The following is a 21,683-nucleotide window of genomic DNA, read 5'->3' as shown; positions in this document are numbered from 1 at the left end:
GAGGTTGGGTTAACTGCCAATGGTCAATGATTTGGTCAATTATGCCTATGTAATGAGGCCTCCATGAAACCCCAAAAGGATGGGGTTCGAGGGCTTCCAGGCTGGTGAACATGCATAGGTGCAGGGAAAGCAGAGGCCCTGGGTAGAGCATGGAAACTCTCTGCTCCGATCACATGGCCTGCCCTATGCATCTCTTCCATCTGTGTCCTTTATCATATTATCACATCCTTTTATACATATTATATCCTATCCTTTTATACTTTACAGACCAGTAACTCTAAGTAAATTGTTTTCCTGAGTTCCATGGCCACTCTAGCAAGATGGTCAAACACGAAGAGGGGCTCATGGGAACCTCTAACTTACAGCTAGATGGTCAGAAGTACAGGTGACAACCTGGACTTTGAGATTGGCATCTCAAAGTTGTTAATGTTTGCCATTCTGACAGGTGTGAGGTGGTATCTCATTGTGGTTTTGATTTGTATTTCCCTGATGATGAGTGATGTTGGGCATTTTTTCATGTGTCGGTTGGGCATCTGGATGTCTTCTTTGGAGAAGTGTTTATTCATGTCTTTTGCCCATTTCTTCACTAGATTATTTGTTTTTTGGGTGTTGAGTTTGATAAGTTCTTTACAGATTTTGTATACTAACCCTTTATCTGATATATCTTTTGCAAATATCTTCTCCGATTCCATCGGTGGCTTTTAGTTTTGCTGTTTCCTTCGCTGCGCAGAAGCTTTTTATTTTGATGAGGTCCCAGTAGTTCATTTTTGCTTTTGTTTCCCTTGCCTCTGGAGATGTGTTGAGTAAGAAGTTGTTGAGGCCGAGGTCAAAGAGGTTTTTGCCTGCTTTCTCCTTAAGGATTTTGATGGCTTCCTATCTTACATTTAGGTCTTTCATCCATTTTGAGTTTATTTTTGTGTATGATGTAAGAAAGTGGTCCAGGTTCATTTTTCTGCATGTCACTGTCCAGTTTTCCCAGCACCACTTGCTGAAGAGACTGTCTTTATTCCATTGGATATTCTTTCCTGCTTTGTCAAAGATTAGTTGGCCATACGTTTATGGGTCTATTTCTGGGTTCTTGATTCTGTTCCATTGATCTGAGTGTCTCTTCTTGTTCCAGTACCATACTGCCTTGATGATGGCAGCTTTGGAGTAAAGCTTGAAGCCTGGGATTGTGATGCCTCCTGCTTTGGTTTTCTTTTTCAAGATCACTTTGGCTATTCAGGGTCTTTTCTGGTTCCATACCAATTTTAGGATTATTTATTCTAGCTCTGTGAGGAATGCTGGTGTTATTTTGATAGGGATTGCATTGAATATGTAGATTGCTTTGGGTAGTATTGACATTTTGACAATATTTGTTCTTCCTATCCAGGATCATGGAGTCTTTTTCCGTTTTTTTTGTGTCTTCTTCAATTTCTTTCATAAGCTTTCTGTAGTTTTCAGTGTATAGATTTTTCACCTCTTTGGTTAGATTTATTCCTAGGTATTTTATGTTTTTTTTGTGCAACTGTAAATGGGATCAATTCCTTAATTTCTGTTTCTGTCACTTCATTGTTGGTGTATGGGAATGCAACTGATTTCTGTGCGTTGATTTTATATCCTGCAGTATTACTGAATTCATCGATTCTAGCAGTTTTTTGGTGGAATCTTTTGGGTTTTCCATATAGAGTATCATGTCATCTGTGAAGAGTGAAAGTTTGACCTCCTTCTGGCTGATTTGGATGCCTTTTATTTCTCTGTGTTGTCTGATTGCAGAGGCTATGACTTCCAACACTATGTTGAATAACAGTGGCGAGAGTGGACATCCCTGTCTTGTTCCTGACCTTAGGGGGAAAGCTCTCAGTTTTTCCCCATTGCGGATGATATTAGTGTTGGGTTGTTCAAATATGGCTTTTATGATCTCGAGGTATGCTCCTTAATCCCTACTATATTGAGGGTTTTTATCAAGAAAGGATGCTGTATTTTGTCAAATGCTTTCTCTGCATCTACTGAGAGGATCATCTGTTTTTTGTCCTTTCTTTTACTGATGTGATGAATCATGTTAATTGTTTTGTGGATATTGAACCAGCCTTGCATCCCAGGTATAAATCCCACTTGGTCATGGTGAATAATTTTTTTAATGTATTGTTGGATCCAGTTGGCTAATATCTTGTTGAGGATTTTTGCATCCATGTTCATCAGGGACATTGGTATATAGTTCTCCTTTTTAGTGGGGTCTCTGTCTGGTTTTGGAATCAATCCAACTATCATTTTAAAAGAAAGACACATGTTTAAATGATACCAGTGGGATGTGAAATCAAAACTGTGAGACATGCCACCACCAAAGCTACTGAATTTCTTCAACAAAAAATTGTAAGGGGAAAAACATTTAGAGGGAAACTCTACATGAAAAAAGGCATAGGAGGCATATCAACTTACTATAATATAGGGACTTCATTTGGATCCCAATTCAGACATGCTGTTGAAAAGAAAAACCATGGGGTACCTTGGTGTCTCAGTCAGTTGAACGTCTGATTTTGGCTCAGGTCATGATCTCCTGGTTCGTGGGTTTGAGCCCCGCATCAGGCTCTGTGCTGACAGCTCAGAGCCTGGAGCCTGCTTCGTATTCTGTGTCTCCCTCTCTCTGCCCCTCCCCTGTGCACTCTCTCTCTCTCTCTCAAAAATGAATAAACATTAAAAAAAATTTAAGAAAAAATAAAAAGAAAAACTGAAAAAACGGAAAAGAAAAAAAAGAATAACTATGAGGGTTGGGAAAACATGAATACTAACTGGTTGTTTGATGACATTAAGGGATTCTTATTAATTTTTACATGTGATAATATGTGATTAAGAAAAACAATCCCATTCCTCGTGCTTCACGATGCACACTGAAATATTTCAAGGTGGAATAATATATCATTTGAGGTTTACTTTAAAGAAAAGGTTTGAGGTTTATGTGGGAGTAAATCCATCAATTGATAATTGTTGAAGCCTGGTGATGTGTACAAGGGATTTATCATATTTTTCTCTCTAGTTTTGTGCATGTGTGAAACTTTTAAAGTAAAAAATTTAAATAATATCAATCAGATTTTTCTTGAGAGAGATTTGGTGAACCTGTGACATGACAACAGCCATATACTCCATATGCCAATAATTCTCGTGTTCTTCCCCAAATTCTGGCATATAGAAAACAAGCCAGAAGCTGGAGGTGGAGAGTCTATTTGCTCTGCACATTCAACAAAGTCACAAATTCGTTTTCAAATATTTTGTAATAAGAGAAAGCAAGATGTGTTTTTCTAGCACTTTACCCCCGCAAACCACATTTTTTTTCCAAACTATATTGGTTTGTTTTCCACTGAACTCATCAAAATGTTTATGAGAAAATCTGTTAAAAAAATTTCTTAGTTTTTTTTTTTTAACAAAACCTTTTCCTCTCCCTTATGAGTTAGAAGTGAAATTAGAAACTGAATATGAAGACTCTTTGACTTTGGATTTCTTAATAATACTAGAGAAGTAAGGTTATGGGTCCAGCCTATTTTCTCTTAGTTGCAAGATAAAACAGCAATTTTTCAAACATCCAAAAACATATGTGCTATTTTCTATATACTTACAGCAAAGTTCAGTGGAATCATTAGATCTGTTAATATATGAGACTGTGAATTTTTAGGTCTATGTTTTGTTTTGTTTTGTTTTTTTAAATCAGGGTCATGTTTTCACCTGGCTAAAATTCAAATAGCACAGGTGAACTTTTCATCAAAAGCAACATACTCTTGTATATTATTATTTGCGTTCTTCAGGACAAACACTGGTTTTAGTTTAGTCCTCTCAGACATAGGAGAGGATCCTCTTACGCATGGTCTTGTAGTATTTATCCTGAAATATGCTGATACATATTCATTTTTATTTTATTAAGTTTTGATATTATCTGTTATAAATAGATGGAGACTTAATCTCCTTATTCCACCCTGATGTTTCCTCTTTCCTCCAGAGTTCACTACTCGGCATTTCTAGGCTGGTCACCACTCCAATTTCAAAGGACATGCTTATGTTTCTATGTATTCTTCCATCAACTATAGGCAGTGCCCCTTGACTCTTTGTTTTGTATCCTGATGTCTATTAGTATATTTGGCTGCCTTTCCACCTTCTATCCTTCCTACCACCTGTAAGATTTATCCAGCTGTCACTTTGCTGGAACATAATCAAGCTTTTTGCCATTCACATTTTGTTCTATGGGTCGACTATAGAGGAGTGTCGAGTCCATGGAGTGCTCTGATTTCTACTTCCCTATTCAGACCTACAGAGTTTTGGACTTCAGTATCTTTTTACCTCCACTTACCCCTCATGGCCACAATCCCTTACGTAGCTAGTTTAGATCCCCAAGCCGATCATTCTAGCAACTCCCCTTCATCATTTTCTCCTCTCTTACCATTATCCTCCCCACACGGCAAAGCCTCATTTCTGGTTATATCTCCCTCTTCGCCTGCTCTGTATCTGAGGGAAAATGTGCAACTAAGTTGACCGGTGTTACTTTATTTCCATGACCACTGAACTCCAAGATCTCTTTTCTGTTGCCCATGATTTGTATTATATTCCTATGGTTTATTCATATGTTTATCCCCTTAGCCACTATTTTCTTTCTTGCCCTTACTCCAATATCTCCTCCCCCATGCTCACTCTCAGGAGATGACCTTGTTTTCAATCTCACTGAGAAATTATAAGCAGTGGTAAGACACCTATCAAAGGCTCTGACCCCCACATCTACCATCTTACCTCTGTCTGTCCTGTGACTAGGAAGGAACTACCTGGGCTCATATCCAAAGCCAGCCTCTCCGGGCTCTTGGGTGGCTTCGTCGGTGAAGCGTCTGACTTCGGCTCAGGTCATGATCTCACGGTTTGTGAGTTCGAGCCCCGTGTTGGGCTCTGTGCTGACAGCTCACAGCCTGGAGCCTGCTTGGGATTCTGTGTCTCCCTCTCTCTCTGTCCCTCCCCTGCCCGTGCTCTGTCTCTCAATAATAAATAAATGTTTAAAAAAAAAATAAAGCCAGCCTCTCCACTTGTGTCCTGCTCACAACCAGTCTTTTCCTATTTTAGGATGTCCTGCCAATAATTCACTGTCACCTCTGTGTCCTGCATCATAGGTCTTTTCTTCTGGATCCTTTCATCAGTATACATATATACTGTCATCTCCTACAGAGATCACATCTAACACGCTCCCTTTTTCAATTTACCTTTCAACTAACTCTCTATCTCAGGACAAAACTTGTGGAAATAGTTACACGTGAAGATATAATAAAAACCGTTGAGTTTTGCACTTCACGTATTTTGAGTGTTATTTATTTTTAGAGAGACAGAGATAGTGTGAGTGGGGAAGGGGCAGAGAGAGAAGGAGAGAGAGAATCTCAAGCAGGCTCCACACTGCCAGCACAGAGCCTGGCGTGGGGCTCGATTTCATGAAACTGTGAGACCAAACTCATGAAACCTGAGCCAAAACTAAGAGTCAGATGCTTAATCCAGCCACCCAGGCGCCCTGGTTTTTACAGTTTAAAGGGGTGAACTGTATGGCATTTGAACTATATGTCAATAAAGATGTTACAAGAAAGTTATATATTCTACTTGTCTACTTTCTTTCCTCCCATTTTCTCCATGTTCTCTTGAGCCTTCCCCGGCCTTTCAGTCCTACTGCACTGCAGAATAGCTCTTGTGAAGATCACAACTGACCTCTGTTTGCTAAATGCAGTGGTCTTTTGTTAGTTCTTCTAACTTCACTCATTTAGTTTTAAACACAGTTGACCATTTCTTCTTGGAAGCATTTTATTTTTCCACCTGTCTTCCTAATCTAGCTCATCTCTGTAATGTGGAATGTTCCAAGGCTCAATGATTTCCAGCTACATAGGTTTCCCAAGTGATCTCCTTCAGCTCATGATTTTAAATTGCAGCTATAGGTTGTTGGGATCCAAATTCATATGTGTAACCTGATTTCTTCCCCGAGGTTTAAATTCATATATCCAACTATTAAATCCATTTAGGTATCTAACAGGTAGCTCACTGTGTCCGTACTTGGGCGTTTAATAACCATCTCAAATTTACATGTTCAGAATGAAATATTTTCCCTTGCCCCTACCTGCTCTTCCTTTTTTTTTGGTCAAAGGAAACAGCAAACTTCCATGGTCTCAGGTTGAAAATCTTGAAGCGATAACTCACTTTTCTCTGTCTCACACTTCACAGTTAATCAACAAACAAATCCTGTCCCACAAGCTGACCGTGTGTCAACAGCTTGCCAGACTCAGCTGGTCTCTCATTCTTTTCCATTCTGTCTGTTTTTGATACAGTGGCTCAAGTAATCCCTCTTCAAAACATTAAGTCAGATCATTTCCCTTCTATTCCAAATAGTGTTGTAGGGTTATCTTTTCTTTGTTATAGGCTCAGCGTTGTTTCGATGAGAATTTCTCAATTCCTAACTTATAAAAAAAATGACTCTCCATTTTGTTAAACAGTTTGTCCAATTAATTTTTCTCAGATTCTTCCAAACTCTTATTCTGTCTTTATTTTAAGTCTAGAAATCTCTCCATTCCTGTCTCAATTGACCGCTTTTTAAGATCTGAACGGGCCTTATCTGGAACTGTATTGGCTACCCTCTTAGTAGTACACTGTGTGATCCCATCATTGCCTACCTTGTTTTTCTCACAAATTTTTAGAAATATATCCAAAGCAACTTTTCAAGAGGAAGTGAAAAACGTCTTTATTCCATTTAACTGGTGAGTGTTTTTCTGGATATAGACTCCTAGGTTGAAAATAATTTTCCCTCTTTGTAAGACTTACTGTACTGACTTCCAGTACCCACTTTTGCTGATGGAGAGATGATGATGCCTTATGATTCTGAATTTTAAAAAATTAAGTTTATTTATTTATTTTGAGAGAAAGAGAGAGATGGCATGTGTGTGAGCAGGAGGAGGAGCAGAGAGAGAAGAGAGAAGAATCCCAAGCAGGCTCTGTGTGCTGTCAGCACAAAGCCCAGTTTGGGGCTCGAACTCATGAACCGTGAGATCATGACCTAAGCTGAAATCAGGAGTCAGATGCTTAACTGATTGAGCCACCCAGGTGCCGATTCTGAATTTTTAAGTACCTAATTATCCCTGTCTCCTTGGAATTCTTAAGAATCTTTTCTTTGGTGCTGTGAGATTTCGTAATGACATGTCCCATTTCCAAAGTTCATTTATTTGTGTAGACCAAACCTTCTGATTTATACTGTATTCCTTTGTGAGGAACTTCCTTTAATATTTCTTCTATAGCAGATCTGCTGGTGATTTGTCTGTCTGAGAAAGTCTTTGTTCCTCTTTTATGATTGAAATGTACGTTTCCTGAGTACAGAACATGTTTTTCTTTTACATCTTAAAGATGTCACTCCATTCTTTCTTGCATGCATGGTTTATGATGAGAAATTGGCTATGATTCTGATCCTTGTTCCTCTATAGATAATGTGGTTTTTTTCTATGACCATCCTTCATCATTTTCTCTTTTTCTTTGGTTTTCAGCATTTTCAATATGATATGTCTAAGTGTGTTTTATTTTTGGTATTTATTCAGCTTGTTTTTCTCTGAGCTGATTTGTAGTTTGGGGGTTGTCATTAAATTTGCAATATTCGCAGCCATTATTTCTTAAAATATTTCTTCAGCTGTTCTCTCTCTCTCATCTCCTTTTGGGATTCCAACTATGCATGTGTTAGATTATTTGATACTGTCCCACAGCTCTTGGATGCTCTGTTCTGCTTTTTGTTTTTGTTTTATTTTTTTATGTATTTTCAACTTTTTTGAACTCCCCTATGTGTTTCTCTTTGCATTTTTCAGATTCATGGGTTCTTTCCTAGTTGTGTTGCTTCCACTAATGGGACTTGTGAAGATATTCTTCATCATTGGTATTGTGTTTTTGATTTCTAGAATATCTACTGGATTCTTTCTCTTCAGTTTCCATCTCTTCAGTGCAGTCACAATCTAGTCTTGCACATTGTCTGCCTTTTTTCATTAGGCCCTTTCCATATTAACTTACATGTTCTTTTATGTTTCCTATGAGATATTTTTAACATCTGTGTCATATCTATGTTTGACACTGATGACTGTTTTTCTTGTTTTTTGTGTCCTTTGTGATATTTTCTTAAAAGCTGGCTTTATACGTTGTATTGAGTCAAATAGTTTTTTTCTATTCTTATTGAAGAGTACGAGTATGGGCCCACCTTTACTTCTGCTAGGACTTTGGTTTGGGAGTTTGTGTTGATCTAGTAAGGAGGTGAGCGGGGATTGAAGTTTGTTGTTGTTCTGGTTACCCTCAGTGAACAGCAGACTTTAAATTCCTCAGCCATACCTCATTTAGCATGTAGGCTAGTTTGCTACATGGTTTACTTCATGTTTATTCTTTGCTTAGCTTTGTGTTTTACCTTTGTTCTGCTCCCCAGAGAGAATTTGTCCTACGCAGCTCTAAAGATGTATTCCACGATTATTTTCACTCAGAGCCTGTCAGTGTGTTGATGGGGGCTGGTTAGGGGTGAGTTCTGTAAGGTTCTGATGAAATCTCAGTCTTACACAGGTACCATGGCCCTGCACACCACAGGTATTCTTGCTGCTCTTGTAGACATAACGTTGAACCTAGCGTTTATCCTTGCCCCTTCCCCAGGAGTAGAGTACGGCCTTCTCCCTTTCTTTTTCCCTCCCATACTTTCAGTGGATGTGATCATTGCCCCGAGGCTGTGATTTTGGTACTGTTCTTTCTGTGGATTAAGGCTTAAGAGGTTATTCAGTTTATTTAAACTGAAACAAAACAGAGTTTACCTATTTCTCTTAAACCCTACCTTTTGCCTCTTAATCACCAGTCTGTTCTCTGTATTTATGAACTTGGCTTTTCATTTATATGTTTAGATTCCACATGAAAGCGATCATATTTGTCTGTCTCTGGCTTATATCATGTGCTATCTCTCCCTCTCGCTCTCCCTCTCTCTCTCTTCCTCTCGAGAGCTCAATCCATGTTGTCACAAATGGCAAGATTTCATTTTTTATGGCTGAATAATATTCCGTACTTGGCTATTATAAATAATGCTGTAGTGAACATGAGGGTGTGTGTATCTTTTTGAATTAGTGTTTTCATTTCTTTGGATAAATAACCAGAAGTGGAATTGCTGGATCATACAGTAGTCCTACTTTTTTTATTTTCTGAGGAAACTTTATACTGTTTTCCATAGTGCTTGCCTCAATTTACATTCCCACCAACAGTGCACAAGGGTTCCTTTTTCTTCACATGCTTGCCAACACTTGTCATTTCTTGTCTTTTTGAGCTTGGTCATTCTGACAGGTGTGAGTGATACCTCATTGTGGTTTTGATTTGCAGGTCTCGGATGATTAGTGATGTTGAACATCTTTTCATGTTCGCCATCTACATGTCTTCTTTGGAAAAATGTCTGCTCAGATCTGCCCATTTCTCTAATATTTTTTTTTGCCATTGTGTTGTATAATTGCTTTCTAGATTTTGTATATTAGCTTCTTATCAGACTTACAACACGCAATTATTTTCTCCCATTCAGTAGGTTGCTTTTCATTTTGTTGCCAGTTTCCTTTACTGTCTGGAAGCTTCTTAGTTTGATGTAGTACCACTTGTTTTTTTGCTTCTAGTGTCAAGATTCCAAAAATCTTTACCAATTCCTATGTCAAGGAACTTACCACCTGTTTTCTTCTAGCAATTTTACAATTTCAGGTCTTACATTTAAGCCTTTGATCCATTCTGAGTTAGTTTCTTTGTCTGGCGTAAGATAGTTGTCCAACTTCATTCTTTTGCATGTGGCTGTCCAGTTTTCCCAGCTCCATTTATTGAAGAGACTGTCCTTTCCCAGTTGTATACTCTTGGCTTCACTGTTATAAATATAAGGATAGATTTATTTTTGGACTGCCTATTCTGCTCCATTGACCTATGTGTCTGTTTTTATGCCAAAACTATGCTGTTTTAGTGCAAATACTATGCTGTTTTAATTACTATAGCCTCTGTAATGTAGTTTAAAATTAGGAAGTGTGATTCCTCCAGCTGTGTTCTTTCTTAAGATTGCTTTGGCCATTGGGGTCATTTGTGATTGTATACAAATCTTTCAATTGTTTGTTCTATTTCTCTAAAAAATACCACTGGGATTTTGAGAGGGATTACACTGAATCTGTATAGTGCTTTGGGTTGTACAGACATTTTAACAATGTTTGTTTTTCTAATCCATGAACACAAACTAGGCTTTCCATTTATTTGTGTCTTCAATTTCTTTCATTAATGCCTTGTAGTTTTTCCTATGCAATTCCTTCACCTCCTTGGTTAAATTTATTCCTAGGCATTTTATTCTGTTCATTGAGCTATATACGGGATTGCTTTCTTAATTTCCCTTTCTGATAGTATAGTTCCCCTTTATTAGTGTAAAGAAAGACAACATATTTTAGTATATTGATTTTGTATCCTGCAATTTTACTAAATTCATTTATCAGTTAAGTTTTTGATGGAGTCATTAAGGTGTTCTATATATGTGATTCACCTTTTCTTTATGTTATATGCTTTTACTTCCTCTTTCCCCATTTCCTTCTCATTTTGGATTAACTGAGTACTTTCAGTTTCATTTGTTTTTACTACCAGCTTATTACTTCTGTCCATTTTGGGGAGGGATCACTCTATCATTTATGATGTACATCTTTAACTTACATAGTGTTCCTTGAAATAATACTGCTTCAGAGCATAAGACTGTTCTAATTGCATACCTCCCCTCCATTGATTGTGTTATTTTTGTCATACATTTTACTTCTCTCTATATTATTAACATCACAATACATTGTTACTCTTTATACTTTTGGTGAGCAAGTATCTATTAAAAACATTAACAGTAAGAAAGAAGTCTCCTATTTACTTTCCATTTTTACCACATATGGCTTGGCTCTCTTTGTTTATTTGGGTAGGTCTACATTTCCATCTGGTATTGAATTCCTACTTCTTGAACAAGGTCCCTGAATATTTCTTTTTTTTTTTTTAATTTGTTTGTTTGTTTATTTATATATTTAGGGTGGGGAGTGAAGGGGAGGGGCAGAGAGAGAGGAGAGAGAGAATCCCAAGCAGACTCCAAACTGTCAGTACAGAGCCTGATGTGGGGCTCGATCTCATGAACTATGAGATCATGACCTGAGCTGAAATCAAGAGTTGGATGCTTAACTGACTGAGCCACCCAGGTGCCCTGACATCTCTGAATGTTTCATTGTACATATCAGCTATAAATAAATTCACTCTATTTTAGTTGTCTCAAAAGTCTCTGTCTCTGTTTTAAGAGCTTGAAGGATACTCTCAGTCATTGTAGATCTACATCTGAATCAGTATTATCTATCTCTGTATACAGTGCATGTGTGGATTCTGAATTTAAAAAATTTTCTTCCTAATTTAATTCTGGAAAATTCTTGGCCATCACCGTGTCAAATATTTCTTTTGCCTGCTCTCTGTTTTTGCCTTCTAAAGATCCAATTACATGAATAGTAGCTCTTGGATGCCCTGTTTTATTTTTTTCACACCTCTGTGTCTCAATTTGGGTAATTTCTATTGACCTTTCTCCAAGTTCACTCATTTTTGCCTCAATTACATCCAGCCTGTTGATTAGCCTATCCAAAAGATTCTTCATCTTCTAACTACTTTTTTATGTCTAGTATTTTTATGTTGATTTTAAATTTCTCATCTGTTTATGAACATTTCCCACTCCCTCCATATCTTTTAATATATTAATTAGAATTATTTAAAAAAATTTAATTTTTGAGAGCGAGAGAGACAGAGTGTGAGCGGGACAGGGGCCAAGATAAAGGGAAACACAGAATCTGAAGCAGGCTCCAGGCTCTGAGCTGTCAGCACAGAGCCCGATGTGGGGCTCGGACCCACGACTCATGATGATATGACCTGACCTGAGGTCGGATGCCCAACTGACAGAGCCACCCAGGCACCCACAGAATTATTTTAAAATCCCTGTCCAATACTGGTAATGTTGTTAGAATGAATAATCTATTGCCTGGAACTCAACATCAGAGAAAGCCATTTCATTGTTGGCTAGGTCTACGCATGAGTCTCTACCTCAGAACACCAGTGAGTTGAACTGGAACATATGGCTTATGCTAGACAAGGCCTAAGGGCCTCTTCTATTCTCCTAACTAAAAGCTGAATAATACCACCAGTTATAATTCTCATCCAAAAATAAAGAGAGGAGAGTGGTTCAATTTTGGTTCTAGCAACACAGATGGAGGATGAAAACGAGTAGAAAAGTGCGGTGTGGTGCATGCCTTTTGAACCATAGTAGCACTCTCCATGGGAAGTACGCGTACCTTGGTATTCCTAGAGCAGGAAGGGGAGAACCCAGAGAGGTTCCCCTTGGTAGGCGCCTACACTTCAGATAAAAGTAACCCATTTTTGTATGTAATTTAAAAATTCGTGCTATGTTACCTTCTCAAATATCTGGATGAGGCTTACTCCATTCAGACTGGGACTAACAGCTCTGAAGTTCTGTTTAGTATAGGGGCTTTTCACCTACAAAAAGAAACAAAGTGAAAAATCACCTTCTAGAAGTATTTAGGTAAAATATCAATATAATGGTGAACTAAAGGCAAAATCGTAAGAAAGAGGGAAAGTCCAAAGGTATCTGCGTAGGTAAACGATAATATTTGAAACATTTCACATGGACCACTCCTTTCAAATAAAGGTCAATATTCAGAATTTGTTCTCAGTGTGAGTGACAACACTCATCGAGGTTAAGCTTGGCCACCTCTTTCTACTTAGAGAGTTTAAGCTCTGTTTGTTTCTAAGTATGATACCAGGAAGTATGCACTGACAAAAAGTGACACTTTGCACAGTTTAGAAAAATCATGCACGATTACGGATAGACTGCATCCCTGGGGAAAGAAAGGAGTGAGCCCTGAGACAGAGCCTGGTAGCCAGGAGCTCAAGTGGAATCTTAACAATAAACCGCTGTGAATGCAAAGTACCCATAATGAAAGTGAGATTAGCTGTTTTTTGACCCAACTTTGAGCATCTCCTATCACATATCACGTATGTACACTGTGATTTAATTTTATCTTAAAGTACTAATAAACACATAAAACTAGCCATTAAGTATAAAACAGTGAAGTAATTTGCAAATTTTCCTACGGCATAATAAATTAAGCATGGAGAACACTAGGCATGCAATTTGCAGTCATTTATAATGCAGTGTTTTATGTTAATAATTCAAAATCACATACTATTTGGAGACACTTCTAATTAATGTATTTATGAAATTGTCAACTGTGACTGTTTTGGTTCCATTTAGCTAAACATTTCAACAGAATTTGCTTGTTGTTATTTAGTGTTTGTCTGATGGCACCAGCAACATCAAATGTAGGAGTAAATGGAAGGTATTTGTGCAGGGCGTTTTGTTTTTCTTCACATTGTTAAAACTCCTTCCTGATCACACCTCCAAAAAACTCAAGTCAATGAATGCCTTCTCCTCTAGTGCCCAATCCAAATGCTTGAGACACTTTGTTCGAAAGTTTTAAATGAAAGGGAGAGGAGTGCCTGAATCAATAATTAATTGAAGAGGAAAGTTCATACCTTGTTAAAGAGTCTTTTAAATATTAAATACATTTCATATCTCAAATTCATAGACACTGACATTTCTTTAGAGTTGATAACCATGCCTGTTAGGGGCCATTTCTTTATATTATCATCTTTATTTGGATGTTTTTGAACATGAGGAGAAGACTAAATATTCATAAGTTGGCTTTGTTCAAGTTTTATGATAATTGGAATTCATCCAAGCAAAGTTTAATCCTCCTGAGGGTATTTCGGTAAAACTAAGGAACAAAACAATCTCAAGACCAAGAGTAGTTAAAGTAGGAATTCAAAACTGACTGTAGTAGTATCTCATACATTAATAATAAAGGAAACACTACTGGCCTTCTTTCTTGTTCTACATTCAGATGAGTCAAATAAATTCTGTAGTCTTAGGGCGTCTTGAAATGTTGTCCAAGTAGAGGTAGACATACACTTTTTTTCTCACCAGGAGATTTTCCATCCTTCACTTGGACCACTGATGTGGCCTGAATCGGTCAGAATAATTCATACCCTCTGTGAGCCACATTCACACTGCAATTATTGTCACTCACTTGGCAGCAATGGAGTCAGTGGTTGGGCAACACCAAGCTTAATCCCTATAACCTAAAATTGTCCCATTTCAGAAAGGAGATAGAGAGCAAACTGCAGAATGGCCCGGTAGGTTTGGAAACATTGCCAGTTGGCTCTTGTGGTATGTTCATTTTTGAAATCCTATCAAAGTTATCATTTTCATCCCCCAAAACCTACTTACAATGATTATACAATGGAAATAGAACACTGAGTAATGTGACACTGAGGGGAGAAAAGACTATAATATACTGACGGTTGTGAAAATATTCAAAATATTTGATAACCTTTACAAGTATGTTGTGGTTTTTGAAGGGAAAACAAATTATGTTATAAATACACATGGGCCGGATTTTTAACCACAAAATGTTCTTTTAAAATTGTGAATTTAAGAAGTTCATTCTGTTTTCAAGGAAGGGCATCATAAAATAAATATCAAAATATAACAGGAACAATGAAATAATTTTACATCTGCAAAAATTTAACAATAAAGCACTCATCTGGAAAAACATGAGAGATGGTAGATATGTTTTTGTGCCTTAAAATTAGACACCACCGAAGTTATTGTGCAATGTTTTAGAAATCTGAGACAAACACAAAAATACCTTTAAGATCAAGCTATTTTTGAGTTATTTTATAAAAGGGAAAAAGAAAAATGTAAAGGCTAAGGATTTTCAGATTTGTATATATTTTAGCAGTTAAAACATTGCCTGGTAACTTTGGTAGGGCCTGAAACAAGAATGAATTACTAGGGACGACACATTCGTTTAGTGACGGAAACTTGTCTCCATCATTGGCAACTGGAGCAGGTGCTCTAGGATCTTTTGTGTAACAGTGGGCAGACCTCATTACAGATTCTGATTCCCCTCTGTTTTCTGTTTTGTATAGTTAAGCCTGTCTGCCGGGGGATGTCAAACCACTCTTTTTCAAAACCCTTAACTTGCATGAAGGAAGCCAGGCACCAAATGGTATGGACTGTGTGGTTCCCATTTCTGTGAAGTTCAGTATCAGGCAAAAGTAGCTTATGGTGACAGAAGTCAAAAGAATAACTATCTTGAGAGGGGGCAGAGTCGTGACAGGGACCTTTGTGCTGACTGGCTTATTAAGGAATGTGTACAATGTGTTATACGTTTCTTTCTAAACATGTAAATCCAAATATCGTTACAGAGAATAGTTAAGACCAAAGAATGAAGATAGGCCAATTTAAAAAAATTTTAAAGACAGTTCTGGAATAGCAAGGGCTGCTGACTTAATAAGAAGCTCAGGATGAAATTTACCCAATTGTGAAAAGCTGAGACGCAAGTATTCTGGGTGAATAGCAGAAGCAAGACAAGGGAATCAAGTATACATTGCGACTTTTTTCTTAGGTTTTTGTGAAAACTCTACTGACTCTGAAAAGCTTAGATTTGATGCTAGCAGACCACTGGTAATTTTTGAAAAAATGCTGAACATTTGGGGCACCTGGGTGACTCAGGTCGTGATCTTGCGGTTCCTGAGTTCAAGGCCAGTGTCAGGTTCTGTGCTGACAGCTCAGAGCCTAGAGCGTGCTTCAGATTCTGTCTCCCTTACTTGCTGCCCCTCCCCCACTTGTGCTCTGTCTCTGTCTATCAAAAATAAATAAAATGTAAAAAATAAAAATAAAATTAAAAAAATGCTGAACATTCAGTAAAATATGCAGATCTCCACAACTTTTCACTTAGGCATGCATCCATTTGACTATTACCCAGATTAAGGGGTTAGATGTTTCTCTCTTGCAAGAGTTTCCTTATGCCTTTTGCCTAGGAATGATTCTGCTGTCCCTGAGTGTTCTAAGTGTTCTTCTAGATTGGTATTGCCTGTTCTTAAAGTTCATATAAGTGGAATCATACAGAGTTCACTCTTTTGTGTGTCTGACTTTGTTTTCAGGCTCATGTCTCATTCACAGATTTTCTGTGCTGATGTTGCAGAAACCAGGGTTTTCTGCCTCATGTTCTTCAGATCGTAGCTCTCCGGCAGTGTGGGGTAGAGTGTGGGGTAGAATCTTTTGCCTCCTGTATTGAGCGAGAACAATCTCCAGTTGTCCTTCACAGACTTTCATACAATTCCCTGTCTTAAGTTCTTTCTCTGCCGGGGCAACAGGTGGCTCCAACTTCTTAGCCTTTCTGGAGCTCCGCTGATTGAATTGGTCTGCTTCTTATAACTCATCAGTGATCTATTTTGGTCCAGCCATTATCTCCATGTAAAGAACTTTATATTAACTTTATATTAAGCATGAGAGAGAAGAAAGATTTCTGGACTAAGAATTAGACAATCAGGGTATTAGTTTTGGCTCTGTTGTTAACTACAAAGTAATATAGGGAAAATTATGTAGCTACTCTGGTTTGTAATCTGTAGTTCGTAAAATAAAGGAATTGATGTGGGGACAAAGTATGAAAACATATAAAAAGAGTTGATATTATAGGATAGTGCTAATAGTAAGAGTAACTGGTATATTATTCAAGGTCACATTGCTACTAAATGGCAAAGAACCCAAGTTTGTCTGAGTGTCTATAAGATAGTAGTGGAGAGGCATTTGGGTGGCTCAGTGGGTTAGGCATCCGACTTCAGCTCAGGTCATGATCTCACAGCTTATGGGTTTGAGCCCTGCATCGGGCTTTGTGCTGACAGCTCGGAGCCTGGAGCCTGCTTTGGATTCTCGGTCTCCCTCTCTCTCTCTCTCTGCCCCTCCCTCCCTCACACTCTGTTTCTCACTCTAAAAAAAAAAAAAAACAACAAACATTAAAAAAATTTAAAAGATGATAGTGGAATTCAGGATATTTACTTTTTTTCTCTTCTTAATAATTAGAATTTATTTTTTGCATTTATATGATACTTTTTAATTTTTTGTTGTTGTTGTGGTAACATACACATCCACCTAAAACTATATTAGCCATTTTAAGGACGCAGTTCGATGATACTAAGTACGTTCACGTTGATATGCAGTCATCACTACCATGCATCTGCACAATGCCTTTCATCTTGTAAAACTGAGACTCTGTTCCCAGTAAACAATAGTCTCACGACTCAGCCTCTGGCAACTAGCCTTTCACTTTTCCTTGAAAAAGTTTTTCAATCTCCCCTTTCTCCCCACACCCCACCCCAGCCTGTGATAACAACTATTCTCTCCATTACTAATGTGTTTGGCTTTTTTTTTTTCTTTTTTGATTCCACGTATCAGTGAGATCATGCAGTATTTGTCTTCTGTTTCTGGCTTATTGCACTTAACACAATGTCCTCCGGCTTCATCCATGTTGTCACAAACAATTTTCTTCTTTTTTAAGGCTGAATATCATATCTTCATTATCCATTCATACATCAGTGGACATTTAGGTTGTTTCCATATCTTGGTTATTTTGAATAATGCTGCCATGAACATGGGGGTGCAGATATCTCTTCAAGGTGGTGATTTTATTTCCTTTGGATGTATACCTGGAAGTGGGATGGCTGGATCACATGGTAATTCTATTTTCAAGTTTTTGAGGATCTTCCATATTTTTTTCTGTAGTGGCTACACCCATTCCCACCGACACTGCACAAGGAAGTGCTCCCTTTTCTCCACATCCTTATCAATATTTGATTATCTTCTGACTTTTTAATAATGGCTTTCCTCACAGGTGGGAGGTGATATCTCATTGAGATTTCGATTTGTATTTGCCTGATGCTTACTGATGTTGAGCGTATTTTTATATACCTGGTGCCCATTTGTATGTCTCCTTTGGAGAAATGTCTGTTCAGTTCCTTTTCCTATTTTTAACTGGGTTTTCATTTATTTTTTTCTATTGAGTTGCAAGAGTTCTTTATACGTGTTGGATATTAACTCCTTATCAGATACATGATTTGCAAGTGTTTCCTCCCACTCCATAGACGGCCTTTTCATTTGGTTGATTATTTCCTTTACTTTGCAGAAATTTTTTGGTTTGATGTATTCCCACTTGTTCACTTTTGTTTTTATTGCCTATGCCTTTGGTGTTGGATTAAAAGAGATTATTGCCAAAACCAATGGAGAGGGATTCTTTCCTTATGTTTTCTTCTGAGATTTTAATGGTTTAAAGGCTTCCATGTAAGGCTTTACTGAATTTTGAGCTGATTTTTGTGGAAAAAAGATAGCGACCCAGCTTCAGTCTCTTCCATGTGGATATCCAGTTTCCCGACATTATTTTTTGCTGAAAGTGAAAGAGACTGTCCTTTACCCAGTGTATTCTTGGTACTTTTGCTGAAAATTAGTTGACCATATATGTGTGGTTTTATTTCCAGTTTCTCTATTCTGTTCTATTGATCTATGTGTCTGTTTTTATGCCAACACCATACTATTTTCATTACTATATCTTAGCAATATAGTTTCAAATCAGGAAGTACCGTGCCTCCAGCTATGTACTTTTTGCTCAAAATTGCTTTAACTATTTGTGGTCTTCGTAGTTCATACAAATTTAGGATTCTTTTATTCTATTTCTGTGAAAAATTTCACTGGAATTTTCATAGAGATTACACGGAATTTGTAGATTACTTGCGTAGCACGGACATTTTAATATTAACTCTTCTGATTTATGAACACAAGATATCTTTCCATTCACAGGTATACCTCAGATCAGTTCAGTTCAGTGTCAGACTACTTTGATAAAGCAAATATCACAATCAAGGAAGTCAAAGGGATTGTTTTGTTTTCCAAGTGCATATAAAAGTTATGTTCCTACTATACTGTAGTATACAGTATTTACTATAGTATATACTATTAAGTATATGATAGCATTGTCTAAAAAACAATATATGTACCTTAATTAAATAACATTAAATGCTAACCATCACCTGAGTTTACAGTGAGTCATAATCTTTTTGCTGGCGGAGGGCCTTGTCTTAATGCTGATGGGTGCTGACTGATCAGGATGGGGTTGCTGGAGGTGGGGGTGGCTGTGGCAATTTCTTAAGAGAACAACGAAGTTTGTGCACTGATTGACTCTTTCACTAATTGATTTTTCTGTAGTATGTGATGCTGTTTGATGGCATTTTACCCACAGTAGAATTTCTTTCAAAAATTGGAGTCAATCTTCTCAATCCCTACCACATTATCACCTGAGTTTATGTAATATTCTAAATCCTTTGTTGTCCTTTCAAAAGTCTTCACTGCATCGTCACCAGGAGTAGGTTCCATCTCAAGAAACCATTTTCTTTGCTCGTCCAGAAGAAGCGACTCCTCATCTGTTCAAGTTTGATCATGAGATGGTAGCCATTCAGACCTATCTTCAGGCTCCACTTCTAACTCTAGTTCTGTTGCCACAGAACTACACCACATCTTCCACCACATCTTCAGTTACTTTCTCCCCAGAAATCCTGAACCCCTCAAAGTCATCCAAGAGAGCTGGAATCCACTTCTTCCAAACTCTTGTGAATGTTGGTATTTTGACCTCTTCCCATGAAGCACTAATGTTCTTAATGGCATCTAGAAGGATCAATCCTTTCTAGAAGGATTTCAGTCGACTTTGCCCGGATCCATCAGAGGAATCACCCAGGCTTTGATGTTCTATATATAGAGCATAGGCAGAGTAGATTTAACATCATTCCTAAGGGCTCTAGGAGTTTCAGAATGGTAAATGAACATCAGCTTCAACGGAAAGCCACCAGCTGCATTAGCCCCTAACAAGTAAGCCAACCTCTGCTTTGAAGCTTTAAAGCCAGGCATTGATTTCTCCTTTGTAGCTCTGAAAGTCCTAGATGACATCTTCCAACACGCGGATGTTACACCTACATTGACAATCTATCGTTTAGTGTAGCCACCTTCATCAACTGCCTTAGCTAGATCTGGGTAATTTGCAACAGCTTCCACATCAGTTCTGGCTGCTTCACCTTGCACTTTGATGTCATGGAGACGGCTTCTTTCTTAAACCTCATGAACCAACCTCTGCTGGCTTCAAACGTTCCTTCTGCAGCTTCCTTACCTCTCTCAGCTTTCATAGATATGAAGAGAGTCAGGGCCTTGTTCTGAATTAGGCTTTGGCTTAAGGGAATATTGGGCTGATTTGATCTTCTATCCAGACCACTCAGACTTTCTCCATATCTATAATGAGGCTGTTTCCCTTTCTTATCATTCATGTGTTCACTAGAGCAGCACTTTTCATTTCCTTTAAGAACTTTTGCTCTGCAATCATAACTTGGCTGTTTGGTGCAAGAAGCCCAGCTTTCAGCCTGTCTTGGCTTTCACCATGCCTTCCTTATTGAGCTTAATCATTTCTGGCTTTTGATGTACAGTGACAGATGTGCAACTATTCCTACCACTTGAACATTAGAGGCCATTGTAGAGTTACTCATTGGCTTCATTTCAATATTTTTGTGTTTCAGGGAATAGGGAGGTTCCAAGGGAGAGGGAGAGATGGGGGAATGGTCAGTTGGTGGGACACTCAGAACACACACATTTATCAAGTTACCAGTTTCAGCACAGTTTGTGCTGCCCTAAAGCAATTACAATGGTAACATCAAAATCACAGATCACCATGATAAATGTAATAATAATGAAAAAGTTTGAAATTCTGTGAGAATTATCAAAATGTGATGCAGAGACATGAAGCGAGGAAACCCTGTTAGAAAAATGGTGGTAATAGACCTGCTCGATGCACGGTTGCGACAAACCTTTAACTTATGAAAAATGAAGTAGCTGCGAAGCACAATAACATGAAGTGCAAAAGAATGAGGCATGCCTCTACCTGCATCTTTTTTCATTGCCTTCATTAATCTTTTATAGTTTTCAGTGTATACATCTTCTACTTTCTCGGTTAAGTTTATTTCTAAGTATTTTATTGTCTTTAATGCTATTCTAAACGGGATTGGCTTTTTATTTCTTTCTCAGACATTTCATTGGTAGTGTACAGAAACATAACTGAATTTTATATATTGATTTTGTACTTGGCAATATTTTTGAATTTGTTTGCCAGTTCTAGCAGTTTTTTTAGGGTATTCTCTACATAAGATCATTTCATATGCAAACGAAGCAGTTTTACCTCTTCCTTTCCCATGTGGATGCCTTTTGTTTTTTCTTGCCTGATTACTCTGGCTAGCACTTCTAGGACTGTGTTGAAAAGAAGTGGTAAGAATGGGCATCCTTGTCTTGTTCCCAATCTTAGAGGAGAATCTTTCATGCTTTCATGACTGAGTATGACTTTAGCTATGGGCTTGTCAAATATAGCCTTTATTATGTTGAGGCACATTCTTCTATACCCTGAGAGTGGAAGTTCTCCACTGATTCTTTATTTTGCTTCTGTGCCAGTTTCATTATTTCTATTATAAAAACATTATCTTAACGGTCTCTGTTTTTCTGGGTTGGATATGGAAATGTCTCATAACAATATGACATATCAGTTCTTCCCTTCTGTGTTCTCAAGGAATTGCTCAAATGGTAAATTTAAATGCAAGTATGTGTGTGCCTTCCTAATATACAATTATTGCTTCTTCTTCCTTTCAGATTTTTGACACTCGAACTTATCCTTTTAATTTCAGACATAAGTCTCAGGCCA

The sequence above is a fragment of the Felis catus genome, chromosome B2, assembly GCF_018350175.1.
Source record: "Felis catus isolate Fca126 chromosome B2, F.catus_Fca126_mat1.0, whole genome shotgun sequence".
Classification (NCBI taxonomy): domain Eukaryota; kingdom Metazoa; phylum Chordata; class Mammalia; order Carnivora; family Felidae; genus Felis; species Felis catus.
The sequence above is the reverse complement of the archived record's forward strand: the minus strand, read 5'-3'. Positions refer to the sequence as shown.